This window comes from Rissa tridactyla, chromosome 2 (assembly GCF_028500815.1).
Source record: "Rissa tridactyla isolate bRisTri1 chromosome 2, bRisTri1.patW.cur.20221130, whole genome shotgun sequence".
Taxonomy (NCBI): domain Eukaryota; kingdom Metazoa; phylum Chordata; class Aves; order Charadriiformes; family Laridae; genus Rissa; species Rissa tridactyla.
The window spans coordinates 69,778,845-69,795,887 of record NC_071467.1 but is presented as its reverse complement, the minus strand read 5'-3'; the positions used below and the strand labels follow the sequence as shown (position 1 = coordinate 69,795,887).

General features: G+C 39.9%; 1 long non-coding RNA gene across 1 annotated transcript in view; it reads left to right on the top strand.

Annotated features, from left to right (window-relative positions):
• Positions 1 to 5,505: 5,505 nt before the first annotated feature.
• Positions 5,506 to 17,043, top strand: part of LOC128906171 (uncharacterized) — a 32,872-nt gene continuing 21,334 nt past the window's right edge. The window contains exon 1 of the long non-coding RNA XR_008465083.1: positions 5,506 to 5,635. This is a non-coding gene — a long non-coding RNA (uncharacterized LOC128906171). The remainder of the gene's footprint in view (positions 5,636 to 17,043) is intronic.

The following is a 17,043-nucleotide window of genomic DNA, read 5'->3' as shown; positions in this document are numbered from 1 at the left end:
CGTGAATATGGGTCGTTTTTTCCTGAAAGCGTTTTCTTATTGCAACTGAAGTGCTTGTAGACATTTTAAAGTAAAGCAAAAGACACTTTTTTCACCTCCTACCTCTGGAGAGTTAAGTTCGAATTTAGATTTTTGTTCAAATTTTTATTTTGAGAATAAAAAGAGGTGAAGGGGGAATCAGTAATGTCCTAATGACACTAATGAACTATATTTGGTGAAAATTATTGGCCATGTCAGAGGAGGTCTATGGTGAGTAGCTCACTCTGTCTGAGTTGAGAGGGCCATTATACTGTTTTAAGTCCTTCCCTGCGTTTATCAATATCAGCCGCTGCATTAGGAAGGTTTTAGACTGTCAGCATTTTTTTCTCAAATTATCAGCAGCATCACCCTGTACTTTTGCTCTTGATTGAACTCTGCTTTGATGTTTCACTTCTGAAAAAGAAAAAAATCCCACCAAACCGACACCCCAAAAGCAAAGCATGCCCACCTCCTGCCAGGCATTTACTGTTGAATGAGGGGGGAGTTATGAAATACTGGTTCAGACTTCCAAAACACCAGGCGGCTTCTCTGCCTGGGGTAACTGTAATGTGAGCTTTGGCATAAGTGCATCAGAAAATCCACATGGATTTCTTACTATGATTGGAAGTGATCGCTGTGCGTGGAAGTGCACAACCAGTTCAAACAAGACTAGATAAGCTGTGTTGTAAAGCCATATGGCTTAGTTTAAACAGCACAAAGAGGAAGTCTTTGATCATGGCCTTTGATCATACTTAACCCTAAATGAAGTGGTGGGCTAATGTAGGTAAAAAGGTGTCAGAATCAAAGCAACTAGGGGCTGGTAAGAGTCTAGTAAAAGAAGGATTTTGGAGAGGACCCTGGTATGCAGATGGTTTGTTTGATTTTAAACCTAGGGTAAGGAAGAAAAACTTGGGCACCAGTGGAGAAGACCAAAATATGGCAGAAACTATGAAGATGACTGGATGCAGAAGCTGTAAGGTGTTTGTTATCCTTCAGTGAGTTTCTGACAGAATTTACATATGCATGAAGGGTCATCTCATAATGTTCAGGGGGAAAAAAAAAGGTGTGAGAGCCTGAAATGCAGCTAGAAATGAGGGTAGAATACAGAAACACATTTGACGATGACAGACGAGATGAAAGGTAAGAGCATGCATATAACTGGAGTTGCAGATGGGTTGATTGGCAGATCCCCAGGTGAAAAGGAGACCTCTAGAAGTATATGAAAATGATGACAAGGCAGAGGAAAATACCAGTGTGTGAAGGAAATCTGTGGAAGGGGTTTGTTCCGTGGAAGGAGTGATGGGGTGCAACAGCTAGAGACAGAATACTGAGCAGCAAGAAAGAAGAGACTGAGTAAATGGTAACAGCAGGGCCTAGCAGCTGAAGAATAAGAGAAGAAAACAGATCGTTGGAAAGCAAAAAGGAAGCAAGAAGGCCAGAGTACAGGAACTTCATGTTGCTCTGAAAGATTACGTTTTTGATAAGAAATATAAAGAAGCTGGCCATTAGAGTGCATCTAGAAAACAGTCTGGTGCAAAGTCTGTCCAAGCACAACGCTGTGAGGGGTTGGCATGGGTGTGAAAGTCATTCTGAAGAGGCTGGGGAAGAATCCTTTCATTGTCATTCTGCCGTTTGACTGTAAGAATAAGAATCCTGCTTGAGCGGCTCGAAGAGGGTTGTGCTAGATGGGGGATGATGTTCAAACACCTTTGTGGGAATTCTTCTATTTTCTAGACCCAGAGGGCAAATATTTGGGAAGCTAATGATTATCATCAGGATTGGTGAAAGCTGCAACGCAAAGGTTGAGATGTTTGCCTGATTAAGTACCTGGCGAAGTAGCCTTCTTGGATTTTTGCTAACCTGACTGATAAGAGAATGGACAGTAAAGAGGAAGTAAATACTACGAGGATAATAGCGAAGTGGGTAGTTAAAAATAGGAGTACTTAATTTGGATAGCGAGATTCAACTGGAAACTGCCTCAATAATTCATAGGAACTGCACAACAAAGCGGAGGAAGTCAAACAAAGAGTCAGATGTGAAACAACATTATAAGAAAAGCAAAATGGAATAGCTGTTATCACTAAAAAAGAGATATAGAAGGAGCTTAACTATTCAGGAACTGTTCCGGTACATTTTGTCACGGAACTGCCTCTAAAGAAGTAAGAGGAGGGAGTGTGAGTGAGCCGCAATCTGAATGGTAATTTCTATGGGGAAGACAATAAAGTACCTTTTGCTGTGAACATGCTGGAAATCAGAAATTGAACTCCAGTGTCGTAGAATAATAAAAATCTCTGTTGTCCCTGCAGTGAATGAGGTTTTCCTAAGATATTTTTTTTTTATTCCCCCAATGTAGCCTGAAGTGCAAATGTTGCTAATAGTGGTAACACCTAATGCAAACTAGACTTCTTCAATAAGTAGTCCTCGAGCTAGCAAAAGACAATGTTACTTTAACTTTGGTTTTAAACAGAAGAAAGTTTAGCAACGTAGCACACTATCTCTTGCTTTCCTCCATCCTCTTACCTTCAAGTTCTTCTCAATGTTCAGCTCATTGTTGGCACAGCCCAGAACCTAGGACACTGGCAACACCTAGCTGCCAACTGCAGGCAACTTTTTTTTTATCCTGGTTATGGAGGAAGCAGTATTTTTTAAAGGTATTTAAGTAGCATTTAGGAGTCAGAAAGGCTTGATCCACATACTTTTGTAGAAAAAAACACCAAGCAGGTATACAACAGTATTTTATCGGTAATATGCTTCTAAACCTGAGACCTGCAGGTTGGATTTTTGAAGCTGCTTAAGAGTTATACAAATACATTTGGCACAAGGTGAAGAGGAAAGTAGGTACTTTTAAAAGTCTTACCCACAGTATTTTAGAAAATATCTTATATTTTCAATTTACAGTTTCTCCAAAATGATAGTTTCAAAAATGTATTAATGTTAAAGAAAAATAGATACATACAGAAATCCCCAAACAACAAAGACACACTTTGAATATAAAAATGTGAATTAATAGACACTGCTTTTTCCCCCATGTTCACACAAGAGCTGTCTACACCACTGTGCATGACTGCCCTTTTAGTCTGTAAAGGCATCGCCATGAATAAATAAAACTGAAAGTGTGAAACAGCTTAGAGTTGAAATGTGCCTTTAACAGGGCATAAAAAACTTTATTGAACCTGTATGCTTGTGAACAATGCCTCAATTCAGTTGTGCCAGCAGATGGCACTCTATATTAAGTAGCTTTCATGGGAAAATTTAATTTGTTTCTTTTTTTCTTTGTTTATTAAATAGTGGGAGGTACTATCCGCTGTAATGCTTCTTCCTGAAATGATAAATTGATCGACACAAAACTTTAATAACTGTATTTATGATGGTGTGTATAAACTGATATTTCTAATGCGTGCCTTTCTCAATACATGAAAAAAATTAGGAGAAGAAATTCGGTATGGCTGGAGATTTAGCACTCCTGAGGGTTGGAAAATTAAGGTGAAGGAGCAGATTTCTGTGAATATTTTGGAACTGCTCTGTGTTTCTAGTGGTTAGGCATTTCCAGGCTGAACATTGGATACTTAACGATGTTTAGCCAGTTGATTCTGGATGTTTGCAGTCAGGCATTGGATGCCCTTTCCAGTTCCAACAGAGGAGATATACCAGAGGAGATAAAGACACAGCTATACTGGGTTTAATGGAACGGGGAAGACTGGGGAGGATGGAGAAGAACTTCAAATGACGGTAGTTTTATCCTGCAGGAGAAGTTCAGGACTAAGAAAAGAAGCTGTCTACAAGTGGGAGCTACTTTTCTTCCACCTCCTGTGATGGGGCTGGGAAGCCCCTTCGTGAAGCCGGTGTCCAGGTGTGGCAAGAAGGTGCCTCACCCCGTCTGAGCCGGGGAAGTGCTGCCTGGGCAGGGAAAACCCCAGGAGCACAGCCCCACTCCACCAGCAAAGAGCTGCTCTTCCGCAGATGCCCTCCAACTCCCTGCAGAGCTGCCACCTCCAGCACTGATCGCAGAACCCACAGCCAGTTGACGGTAGTGTATGTTTACAAAGGAATTTTAGCAGTGGAGAGTAATGTATATTCAATCTGTGAACAGTAATATAAAATCCTGTGTTTTGCAAGTGAAGGGGAAGAAGAAAAACAGGTTCCCATAACCCATAAAGACTTCTATAGCTAATAATGTGCTAAGTTACTGATGGACACAAGACACATAGCCCCTGGGGGAAAATAGAAAGCCTTCAATTTTTCCAGCTACAGCAGACTTCAGCTGAAGTGGAGCCTCTTTTACTGAGAAAGTAAGTGGAAATAGCTTCTGCTGAGCTGGAAGGATACTCTTGATTACTTGCTGTGCTCTTAGATAATCAAGGACACAGTGGAAATACCACATAGCATGTGACCGGCTTTGATTTATCCCAGGAAACCTCTCTCAAGCTCAGAATGCGCTTTAAACAGCTGCTTCACAAACTTCAGAAAGAAAAACCTCTTCATTTTTTATCTCTTAGTTAATTAAAAAAAAAAAAAAAGTTCATTGGATGTTGCACAACTGCATCATTTCCGGTCCTTGCATGAAATTAGAACATGAAACAAGGATGACTTCAAATAATCTTGTTTCTTGGGTGCAGTCTTTTGCAAGGTTTCAATTACTAACTCAAACCTGTTAAAAATATTTGCCCCATTAATCACATTATGTGCTGCCTTATTGAGTATTCTGGCTATTTCTCTACTGTAGCATGGAATTATCTATCTCTCTGCCCTCTAGAAACTCCTGATAGTTTTTCATTATTATGCCTTTTTACCTCACCATACAGATGTTTACAGCTAGTACCCCAACTTTTATATCCTTTCCTCAGCTTCCTAGATCTGACAAATTTTAGTAATAACATGAAGCTTTGGTAAAGCTAATTTCTGGCTACCTCTGTGACATTTTTTTTCTTAATAAAAATATCAGAAGCTTCAAAATAAAAAAAAAATACTATATCTAATCCCTCCATTCTTCTAACTATACTCACTGTTTTTTTTTTTCTCTCTGTCTTAATTTTCTCTTGGTGACTCTGAAATTATTCTCTTCTGCTCTGGTCTGTGTTCACTGTTATGGGTGACAAACTGTGTAACCTGGGAAGCTAAAACCTAAAGCTGCTGTGTTCAAATGCTCACTCGACTTCTCCCTTCTTGTGACTTCTCCCTATATATAGTGCTGCTTGTTTTCCTTCCTGTTTAACGTCTTTGAATCCTCTTAATGCCCTTTGTTACGCAACTTTTGTTCAGGCACTTGGGACTTCTCAAATTGCTTATTAGAAACCTTCTATCAACACTTACCTTATTGCCTTAAATCTACCAAAAATGCTGTCACATCAAAATAAGCTATTTCACTTACACTTCTGCTTCTGCACAGTCACCTCCAAACCCTTGTATTGACACATTTCCTCTTTACCAAATACAACCCTTCTCCAGCTTGCTGCTTGTTTCTTTCCCTTCATTTCTTTTGGCTGACCTCCTGGCTACTTTGTTGAGAACAAAACCTTGCAACTAAACATCTAACTTCTGTTTTTCATCTGTTGCTCATTCTAGGACTCCTTCCTGCACCTCCATCCTCCATGGACACATTCACAGACCGGCAGCCCAGGTGAGGTACTGCAAAGATGTGCATTTGAGTAGTGCCAATATAGGGGACCACGACCCCCTAACTCACTGCAAACCTGCATTGCTTTCTCTTGCTTACTCTTATTTGAATGTGTTTGCAACTTTTTTTTTTAAATATTTCAAAATGGACTTTTGTATTCAGAGGAGAGCTGAAGCACTTAGGTCTTTTATTTTGCTAGTACATAACATTGTGTGCGAAAGTATTTCTGAAAAGAAAAAAAGTGTAATGAGAATTTCTATGAGTCCCTACCTTCTCTAAGTAGGTAAAGGTATAAATATTCATCCTTGAAATATTTTTGCTGTCATCTTGGAAGCTCTTTGGGTGTAGAGCTCACCCAGATACACAGCAAAAAGGAGACAGACAACACCATGGAAATTTTTGTGAAAACTTTAGCAGTTATTCATACTTCTGAAGAAAACTGTGTCAGTAATTAAACAACTGAATTAATAATTGCTCATACATATGAAAAAAGCATTTGATAAGCTCCAGCCTTAATATTATTTAGATGTATATGTCATTTGTCCAAAAGGTCTTTTAAGATTTTTGGTGAAAGGAGGGGAAACAATGCCATTTTTCCAGAGAATGTAATTTACTGTGCTTTTAATGGAGAGTTGAACTATTTCCTTAAAAATGTATTCACTGTCCCCAGTGTTGTTTTTGGTGTGCTGTTCGTAGCCTCTGTCCCTCTCCTCGACACAATCCATCACCGCCATTACTCCTAATCAGTATTTTATTGCATTAAATGTTTGTTTTACTGTATGCTGATGTGAGATGCACAATGCTCTCTAATTAGTAGATCTTTCTTATTACAAGATGCTGGTTTGGGGGAACAGCACATGGGAAGATGACAAAAAGTTTCATGGTATTCTGCAGTCCCCTAACACACACCCACTTTTTGCCCATAGCGTTTCTATATTGCAAAGACATGTCTGCAAACCCTTTACGATGTACTTTGACAAGCTCCAAGCTAGCTTGTATGGACAACAGCAGTACAACGTGGACTCCAGCACCAAATTCAAGGCAAAAGCATTCATCTAGCTTCTAAACTGGGATGGGGGTAGTGTGGTTACGAGTACAAGGTGTTGGTCGTAGTTAGTGACCCTAATGTCTGAGTCAAAGATTTTTCTAACCTCTCTTGGGCAGTGAAAAAAACCTGGAGCTTATATTAAGGAGAAGAAAACCCTATAGTGATACTCCCCTTGACTTATGATCTTCTACCGTTCACTGGTTTAACTTGCTTATGATCCAGGTGTCATACCCAGAGAATCATGTGTTATGGATCTTGGGTTTAATAAATACATCTTCCATTAACTTCCAGGATTTAGTTGTGCATTGTATTAAAAAACCCAACAGATTCTCTTTCAGACTTTCAACATGTTTATTGTTTTTCCTAGTTGTTTTGTCAAGAGTAATAACAAATCATAATTCCCTAGTCCCTTGGCCAGGATATTCATTATTTACAGATCTTTATTACATCGTTCTTCAGCAGCTTCTTTTGCAGGCCAAAAATCCTGGTCTAGTTTGTCTTTCCTTGTGTTACTCCATACTCTCTAGAATTCTCTTTCTTTCTGCCTTTTTTTTTTTCTTTTCACTGTTTGGAGTGTTTTGCGGTAAGGTCAGTTTCCGAAATAAGACAACTAGAGCCACATGAGAATTCAGGTTATGAACTAACAAAAAACTAATGGTAGCATGTTGAGGTTACTTTGTTTTACTGTTTTTCCTTGATACTTCCTAATAGTGTTCTTGCTTTTTTGCCTACTACAGAACAGTGAACTGATGTTTCCAGAGATCACATGCTCTCTTTGCAAGTGGTAGTAGATAATTTAAAGTCCAAAACTGCGTAGTTAAGAATATTTTTTATGTATAGAGATCACATGCTCTCTTTGCAAGTGGTAGTAGATAATTTAAAGTCCAAAACTGCGTAGTTAAGAATATTTTTTATGTATGCCTTCCTTTTTTTTGTTGGCATTGCATCTCTACTGACATTCTGTCATATTATCAGTCACTAGCATGTGATTTCTTCTGCAATGCTTTTTAGACAGTGTTAGTTTTGACTATCACAAATAACTTTCTACCTCAGCAAACTTTGTTGCCTCAGTATTTTCCTTCTTTTCAACATATTTTTTTTGGGCGTAGATGGCAGTGTAGAGTTTCATGGCACACACCCTTTATTTTCTATCTCTGTATATCTCTGTAAGGGTCTTCCCTTTTATTCCATAACAGCTTGCTTGCTTCAGAAGCCAAAGGTAAAGGACCCTGAGCAAGATCCCTAGATATTCAAGTACATTGTGTCACTTGGTTCAAGCTTACTCATATACTTGCTCATACCTTCAAAAGCTTCAAGCAGATCTTTAAGGCGTGGCTTTCTTACAAAAGCTGCATCAACTCTTCTCTAATTTATCATTAGGTTCCATTGCAGCTTTTAAGAATTTGCCAATGCTTCCTGTTTGCAGTTCTCTACCTTAAAAACATCCTTAAAAACAAGGATATTTTGTATCTTTTATTCTTCCAAAATTATTTAAGTTAGAGTCTACATGTCACCAGTAATAGTTCTGATACTTAATACCTAAGTTCCTTGAAGGCCCTTGCATAAATGCCATGTGGTCCTGGAGGCTTTTACTGTTTTTACTGCCCTCTGGAAGGGTCCTTGCTGTTGCTATTTTATGAAAAAAAGTTTTATCTTTAGTTATCTTCTTCAAGGAAGTTGCTTCTCAGTGAACACCTTGTTATCTAGATAACAAAAAATTAGTTCTTCTGTGTTCCCAGGACCCATAACCCAAGTCTTAAAGATTCTATTTCTGCATTCCGTTCTGAAAAGTTCATATTTCATTAGCCAAAGTTTTAACACTGAATATGTAACTGTAAAATGTTAATGCAAAATCCAAATGCACTTCCAGGTATGACATTTTTCAGTGAAAAATCCTTCAGTTATTCTGGAATTCTAATTTCTGAAAAAAAAATATGTGATTTTCCCCATATACCTCAACTTTACTGTTCACAGAACAGATCTCACCTTTTTCAGGTCTAGGAATGAGTTGTGGAGGGGGGAAACATCCTGGGTAGCTGATACACAAAAGGTCAGTGGATTCCTCGGGTATTTATGTGAAGGTAGCAGGATGCTAGCCATCAAATTTCCTGGTTTCAGACTTGAAGCATTTTACTTATTGTCTGTGCTACAGAATGAAAAGGGATGACCGTTTTTGATTAGCAGGGGAAATTTAAATTTGGAACTCAGGATGAGAAAGTATGAACTTCTACCAATTATTGCAAAAGCAACAGATGCTTTAGAGTAAGCTGATGATATCAAGCATGATCTAGCTGTGTTTTAGCTTGGTGTCTCACAACCATTTTTAATGCAGCAACTCAATCTGTTGGGATTTGGAAAAAAACCTCACCTTGTGTCATGCTGCTTCTGTTTTTCACTTAAACCCAAATGTGTGTGAATCTAAGGACTGTTATTATTTATCTTCTTGGCAGTTGTTTCATGGGTTGTTTTCATTTAGACTGTTGGCAGTTCATAGACCAAAGGATGTGAAACACCAGTCCAGCTTATGAAAAGTGACACCAAGCCGCAACATAATTTTTTTGCAATTATCACACTTCTGGTGTTTCTTTTCCAAGATGGGCAAAGTGAGTGTGGTGCTGCCACTTTTCATGTCAAGGTTCTCTTTCCAGATCTGCCTGAATTAATACCATACAACATGATTGTTACAGGAAGAAATGATAGATTATGTTGTCATCTGTGCTGTATCATCTCATTTGTATAATGATTCCCACTATCAGTGCAGGATTAGACGAGTAGAGTGAGGTACCACATAACCAAAGGGAACATTGATAGCTGGGACAATTACTTTGAGGGATGCAAATGTTGCTGCCAGTTCAAATCCTAGGTGAGAGTGGAGTGAGGATCAATATTTCCCCCCACATATTGGGACATCTTTATCTTCTAGCTCAGTGTTAATTCCTCATTACTGTAATGTCGGCACTCCAGACAAAAGATCAAAACAGACTGCTAGTGCGTGGTCAGGGATTATATAGTCTGTACTTTCAGGCAGTTTTCTGCCTTCTCCCACTCCTTTTGCATGTGTCAGATGATGCCAAAGGAGCAAGATGGCACCTAGGCCCTATCTCTGGAGGATCCCCTGTCAGAGGTGGAGCTAGTTACCTATCTGTGATGGCTCTCTTCTCTCCTTACCTAAGGCAGGGCACAGATGACAGTGACATTCGTTGTTAGTTGCTGGCAGGGGTGGGCAGCTGCTTGTTGGTTAGTTCACAGGCTTTTCTTGATGTTTCCTGTGCTGCCATACATGCAGCCACAGCTATTCTCTTCCTCACACCATCAGGGAAGGGAGATCTGTGGGGCCAAACACTCCCAGTTTGGACGGGGCCATTGCTGCCCCTTCACAGCTGTGCTCTAGGGCCACTGCACAGAGACTGCCTCCCACCCATTTATTACACGCCACTAATTTAAATTACTCTTGCATGCTAGGCGGTTAATGCTTCTTTACACAGAGAGAAATCCAAAATAGGCAGTACATTATTACTTACTCATAGATGCATATAGGAAAAATTCATAGAGCTATGCAGATCCTTATTTATATGTGATAATCTATATCATACATACTCACAGATATGCAAATTGCAGCTTTACATCAGAAATTCACAGGAAAGCCTCAGGCTGATGTTAATTCCATCATTTAAATAAAGAATTTCCCATTGTTACAGGGGCCTTGGAGTGCTTCTGTGCTCTTTCTATTTACATAGTGATTTTCTCAGTTGAACCAAATGTATAGTGATACAGGCTAGTGATACTCTTACCAGTTATATATTGAATTATTCATCATTACAGGAGATTTCAACCAATACTGATTAATCATTTCTCTTCTAAATACTGTTTTTGTTATAAAGCTTCCACTAATTCCGTTCTCTTGCCATTATGTATGATTTCTATCTGTTATCTGAGTTGGTTTTCAGTCTGGTATTTAAAAAGTACCAGAACTGTCTAAAGGCTATTCAGTGAAACAGACTTTGGAAAGATATACTGTCAAGGGCAGAGTATTGAACAAGGCAGTAAGAGAGAAAAGAAAAACCCAGACAACATAATGATTCAGTTACAGTGATTACACTTGTAGTAAGCATTACTTTCCCAGAGAAATGGATGGATGGCCCACTTCCAGAATAAAAATAGACAGTTTTTATTCTGCGGGCCCCAAAACCTTCTTCCAATGTGTCTCATGTGAAGGCATGTGATTTCTTTCATGTCCTTTTAAAGAATAAAGGTAGTGAAAGAGGTACTGAGGCTCTTTCATTTGTGCTTGGGGCCAAAAGTAAGACAATGATATGTCTATTTGATCATGTGACCCACGTCAGGGGGTAACTTCTGACTTCTGGGCCAGGTGGGCTGGGATGCTCTTCACACCGTCGTCGTTCAAAGCAGGCACTAGCTACGGGTGGACTGGTCATGTCCTCAAGGTGTATCAGTTGTCCTTGTGGCCTGGCTCAGTCTCTATCTCCTATGCCTTCGCATTTACTCACCCACCAATCTATCTAGCGTGCCCTGCTTCGTACATAGGATATGACCGCTTCAAATTAGGAAACCATGGGTGAAACATTTTGGCAGCTTTGTTTGAGACAACGTGCTGTCTTCTGAGTCTACCGACTCCTTGCCATTTCTGCTGTCCCCGCCTCTGCTGCTTATGCTTGAGAAGGCATAGCACCACCCTGGGGGAGCTGGTGCGTCAGGATGTAAGCGGACATTTTTGCCAAAGGTATGAGCCAATATTGCAGGTCTGTGGTGTTAGTCAGGGATGTGGTCAGGGATAGGACTTTGAGTAACCGTCCCTTTGTTGAGAGGAGTGCAGAGGTGACCATGTGTTACTGTGGAGATTTTGTATTCTGAGATGACAGCAGATCCAGAATTTTTGGATGAGAGAGTAACATCTGAGGCCCTCTGCTGTTACCACCATCCATTTGAGCCTGAAAATCCACCAGTTGCTGGGCAGCAAGTTTGGGCTAAGGAAGTCTGCCACAGTTATGATCATGTAGAGGTCTCCAAAGCCTTTGCAGTCATTGTATGTGACCTGCACAGACAACATCTCACAGGTATAAGGGCCTTCAGTCTTTGTGGATTGTACAACTGCAGGGCAAGGAAGATGACTGATGAGCTTTACATTATTGTATGATGTTTTCAACCTTCACCATGACTTGTAACAGGCATAAGGGCCACCATTGTGTAATTCTGAGTCCTTGTCAGTGGAAAATTCATGAATAAATTACCACATTATGCTGTGTGCATGAGTCCTTGATTTTGGACTAGAATCAGGCCTTTTCCCCAAACTGATAGTAGTTTGTGTTGATTCAATAGATGTCATGGCCGACACTGTGCACCATAAGTCCGCCTGTAAGGTGCGGATCTCATAGCAAATTGTGCCCTCAACCCTACTGAGTTTCCTCTCAGAAGGAAATGGTTGTCTTTTGCTCAGCTCAAATATGGCCACAGAGTAAGAGTTATGCAGCGAGGATGATTGGGATCCAGCTACATTGACAGTGCGGAGACAGACACATCCCAAGATTTGGGAAAACACCAGACTAGACTGTTTAGCCATACCTCCAATTGTCGCTTGCATCTACTGTCATAAAGGTGTAGGTCCGTCCAGATCTATCTGTGATTCTAATTCCAGGCTCTAAGACCATTCTTGAGGAAAATCTACCTCCTTGGATGACGAAAAGATTAAAGCTTTGATAAAATGCTAGAGCAGCATTTTGCTGGGGTTCTGAGACACCTTGTTTCTCTGTTATAGGTCTGATTTCTGACATGCATGTTAAAACTCAGTTCTCATACAACTGTCACAAACAGTCCTCTACATTTCTGTGGGGTTTTTTCCTGCCATACCTTCTGTCTGTTTATTTAGTTCTATATATATATAAAATACTGTTAAGTGCAAGTAGCAGTACATAGGTACAAATGAAAACACTCTGAGAGAGGCAATATTCAATGATCAAACTTGTTTTTCTCCTAAATCCTCTTTTCATTCCCCCTTGGACTTGGAAATTTTGTTAACACAATAATATCCAAGAAGAATCAGAAAAGAAGTAGTAGTACTTCATGAAGTAGTTTACCTTCTAAAACTACGAAAAACTAATCCGTAGCATTAAAAACTATTACTGACTGCAAGTGTAAGAAATAATAACATAATATAGTGGAAGAAGCTTGATTTTTTTTGGTAAATGTTATCCGATTTTTGGGAGCTTCATTTAAGACCACTCACTTTGAAGAGTCTGAAGTCAGACACCCTTTCTGAAAAGGTGAGTGTTGAATGACACAAGAATATACAAAACTAAATATGAATATGGATTTGTGCAGGGACACTCAGTTTGAATGTGATCCTCGGTACTGAATTTGAATTACTGTTCTGCTTTATTATCTAGATTTCATTTAATGCAGACAAGGAAAATATTTGGATTAAAATCTGTGTTCCTATTTTCTGCTTTTAGAGCATGATGCTAGTGTTCCTGACAAAGAGGTTTCAAAAGATGGTTTTTATAGGAACTATTTTTTTTATTTCAGAATAGACATTCTCTTTTCTCAGAGGATTCATTTTATAGAGCAAATTTAGAACACATCACACATTCCTTTCTGATTTTTGTCAATAAAGTTATCATGTAATTATCATCAACTAGTATTTAATAATTAATTCCTACCTTGAGGGCCGTCTGTGGACAAAGTATGATATCTCATCTGAAAGCAGTGGCTGAATTTGTCAGTGAGGTATGGGGTCTGATAATCAGTGTCATCATGAATAATAAAGCTTTCATAATTTTCACTACATTTAGAAATCATTTCTATACTTGTAATATGGCCAAAGTGCCTGCAGCTCAGGACTTCATCATACCTTTTGCGTAGTCTCTGAAATTCAGAGTAAAAATCTAGCTTTACACAGAGTCCTTAAAAGAGAAGTAGTGCAGCTGTGGGCAGCTTAAGCAGAACTGACCTCGGACACTATCAAATGAGGCCAGAAGCTTCTGCATTTGCAATCATCTGAGGGGTGAACTTGGATTCAGATAATTGCACATCAGCAGAGGCTTCCTGCGATGGTCAGAGCAATCTCACCGCCATGCTGGCACTCACTTGGAAATTCCCAGGTAACAGCACAGTGTGCAGCAACTGCACAGCAGAGGAGGAAAAACACATTCTCAAAGGTCTCACTTTCTACATGGACGTCTCCAGCAGTGAGTCTAACCTCGGCTTTTGCCCACAGCTGCATGCTTTGGTGTAGGGGTGCAGTTCCTCCGGGAAACTGAGGAAGGATGCAGGGGGTACTGTGCGATGCTAAATGCTGAGAATGTCTGACTGTCAGACTCCCTGCTGTCACAGGCACTCCTAGGTAGAAGAACTTGGTTCTGGCTGGACTACTTTCCAATAGCCTACTGCAAAGGTTTTTTTAGCAAAGCAGACTGAAGGGAAATGCACTGCATGTGGAAACGTGGCCTCCTCTGACCGATGTGGCCAAAATGGCCTGCATTTTATTTTATGACAATTGACTGTTGTATAGCTGAAGATTTATCTAGGTGAGCAGGCTGCTTAAAGCCATGACGGAAGAATGTGGGGCATATCAGGGACTCGAGTTTGAACTGGAGATGGCAGTAGGGGGAGAAGCAGAAATACAAGAGGTGTCATGCACAGATACTAGAGATTTTACTGTTAAGCTTGAGAGGTACCTTCTTGTGTTCTCTTGTGCCTGACGTTTGAACTTTACCCTTCCCAAATAAACCTCCTTGTCTGGTGGGATTCTCACAGATACTGGAGAGGGAGAAAGGCAAAGGGGAGGCTAGGTTGATATATTGTTTATGGTTCCAAGGAGGAAATGATGAGCCTGTTCAGATCTTAGGAAAAGGGAACATTTAGAGAGGAAGAAACAGGGCTTTCACATCTTGTGTGAGTACGAACCTTCTACTCTGAGTGTCTGGGCCTGCCTGTGGGTATTGGGTAAGACAGCCCAATCTGTCCTTAAGCCAGCGCAAGAATTGTATGCCAAGACTTGTGTTGAAGCTGCTCCTCATATGTGTGCAGATGGCATAAAATATCTGTCCTTTGTCGTACACTCCTGCATGTTTATTTATAAATAGTGAAACTGGATGACCCATGGGCAGTCATCACCCTAATGCAGAGCAGTCATAGCGCAGTAAACTTCACTGACCCTCCTATCAAAGGCCCAGTGTAGCTCAGAGGTCCGTCCTGTCTCTTTCGTTCAGCCACCTGAATGAACCTTTCACCTTGACCATGAAAGAGTTTTGGACCTCGTTAAAGTGCAGCTGTGGTCCTCAGTTGTTTGAAACAGCTATATGATTCAGGGTAGTAGACAGCATTTGTTGTGCCCTATGATGTGAACTGGAATCCTGACTTTTTGGATGCCAGTGTATCTCGAGGAAAGAAGACATTGATCTGTTCCCTTCAGCAGATTGAGATGTAGACAAAATGGATGCCACAAAACCAGTAGGGCAGTTAGTTGTGACGTCCGCTATTCTTCTGGGGCGTAACACATTCACCCTTCCAATGGTTATAAGATCAATGTGTGGGGCATGTGAATTCTGTCAGTTTTATTTCCACAGCCAGAAAATTCATGCTGAGTGAAGGTCCACGTGACATTGAGGGATATAGTCACTGAGGACTGTACAGGAACAAAGTATCTTCATGGAGACACAGCAGACATCAGCCACTCCTTATTTCTGGTAGACTTATCCACCCCAGACCAGTTGCCCAAGTTGAGATTACATGCATCAAAAGAGAAATGGCAATTTTCAGACGGTGTGGCTGTAGAAGGCATTAGGCTGGTGTTGGAGGGAAGGTATAAACCCTTAAAGCAGAGGGCTTGGAATTCTAAAATTCCAGCTCCATTGCTGGTCACCCCATGTCTATGGGACAAAGCAGTGCCTTCAGTGGGTTTAACCTCCCTCACTCAAAACCTCTGTCTGACGGAAAGGACCCTTGGACTATGGCCATGGCTCAAGCCACTGTGAGAGGGTGAAAGTATCACTAAAGATCCTGACGAGCATCTGCTCAGTTTCCTGTCAGTCTAGGGCAATTCACAGACCAGTGCACACCATGTGTCCTAGCTCACTCCATAACAAAGGCAAGGATCAGCTTATCTGTCAAGACTGCATGCTCCTTATTTCCATGTGTGGCAGAAGCAATCTTTATGGGAAAGAAAGATTTGTAAGCCTAGTCCGTGTTTGATCTGTCTTCTGCAAACACTGATTACTTCCACCACATTTAAGTGAAAACATTTTAAAGTTTCATTGTTTGGATATTCTTAAAAATGAAAACAATATGAAACACAATAATCATTAATATGCATTTCCCGACAGAGTCTGCACCTTCCTTTGTATCTGAAGAGTGCCTGTCACATGGTAAATTCTAATTATAGCCATTAACTTAATGAGAGCCACAACAATAATAATGGCAAAATTCAAAGGAGGGAAATTGAGGAATGACAGAAAACACTGTAACTTGCTAGTTTCTCCATATATATGTGGTTTGGATTTGTATTTTGACTCCTTTCTATCTTTTAAATTGAAATAATGATTTTTTATGGGCCACGGTTATACTTAGTTTTCCTTTAAGAATATTCAGTAATGTATGTTATTGATCTAATTGGCAGCAATGCCTACTTTGGAGCCATGAAGGTACAGTTTGCCAAACCTTTTAATTCATGATTACATACTACAGCAATGGAGACTTCAGACATTTAAATATTGGTTTGTTTGTTTATCTTCATATTGATCAAAAGAGGGCCCATCGGTCGCTCTTTGTAGAAGAACAAAAGACTCTTGAAGAATTATTTCTCACTAAGTCCTAGGTAAAGAAGGTCAGGACTTATAAATAGTATTCGGAGCTTTTCTTACACTTGTTTGAAACAAATTCTGCAGAAATAATCTGTGGAAGGGCATAAACTACAAAATACATATCATTTCTTCAAACTCTTTTTTTGTGCAACTTAGGGAGATATCCTAACAGGAAACATGTATTTTATCAGCTCATTTACTGGACTGCTCCTCAGTCCAGTATGAACATATGTGAAGAGTGTGGCTATAGCTGCCTATAAAATTATTCTCAAAAGTAAAGTGAAATACTTCTGAATTGACCCTAGCCTCTCAGGGAAAACAGAGACAGGCTGTAATACCCACTAAGTATTTTAAAACAGCCAATAAATTAACAGAAACCAAAGAAACTCTCAAAGCTATTAGTTAAATTTTAATCTATACCATATTTTATAAATACATGGGATCTAAGGGCTAGAAAGAGCCATTAGATCATATAGCTTTATTTCCTGAGCTCAGTGATTTATGTTTGACAAAAGCGTATCTTCCAGGCAGACTTCCAGACAATGCTT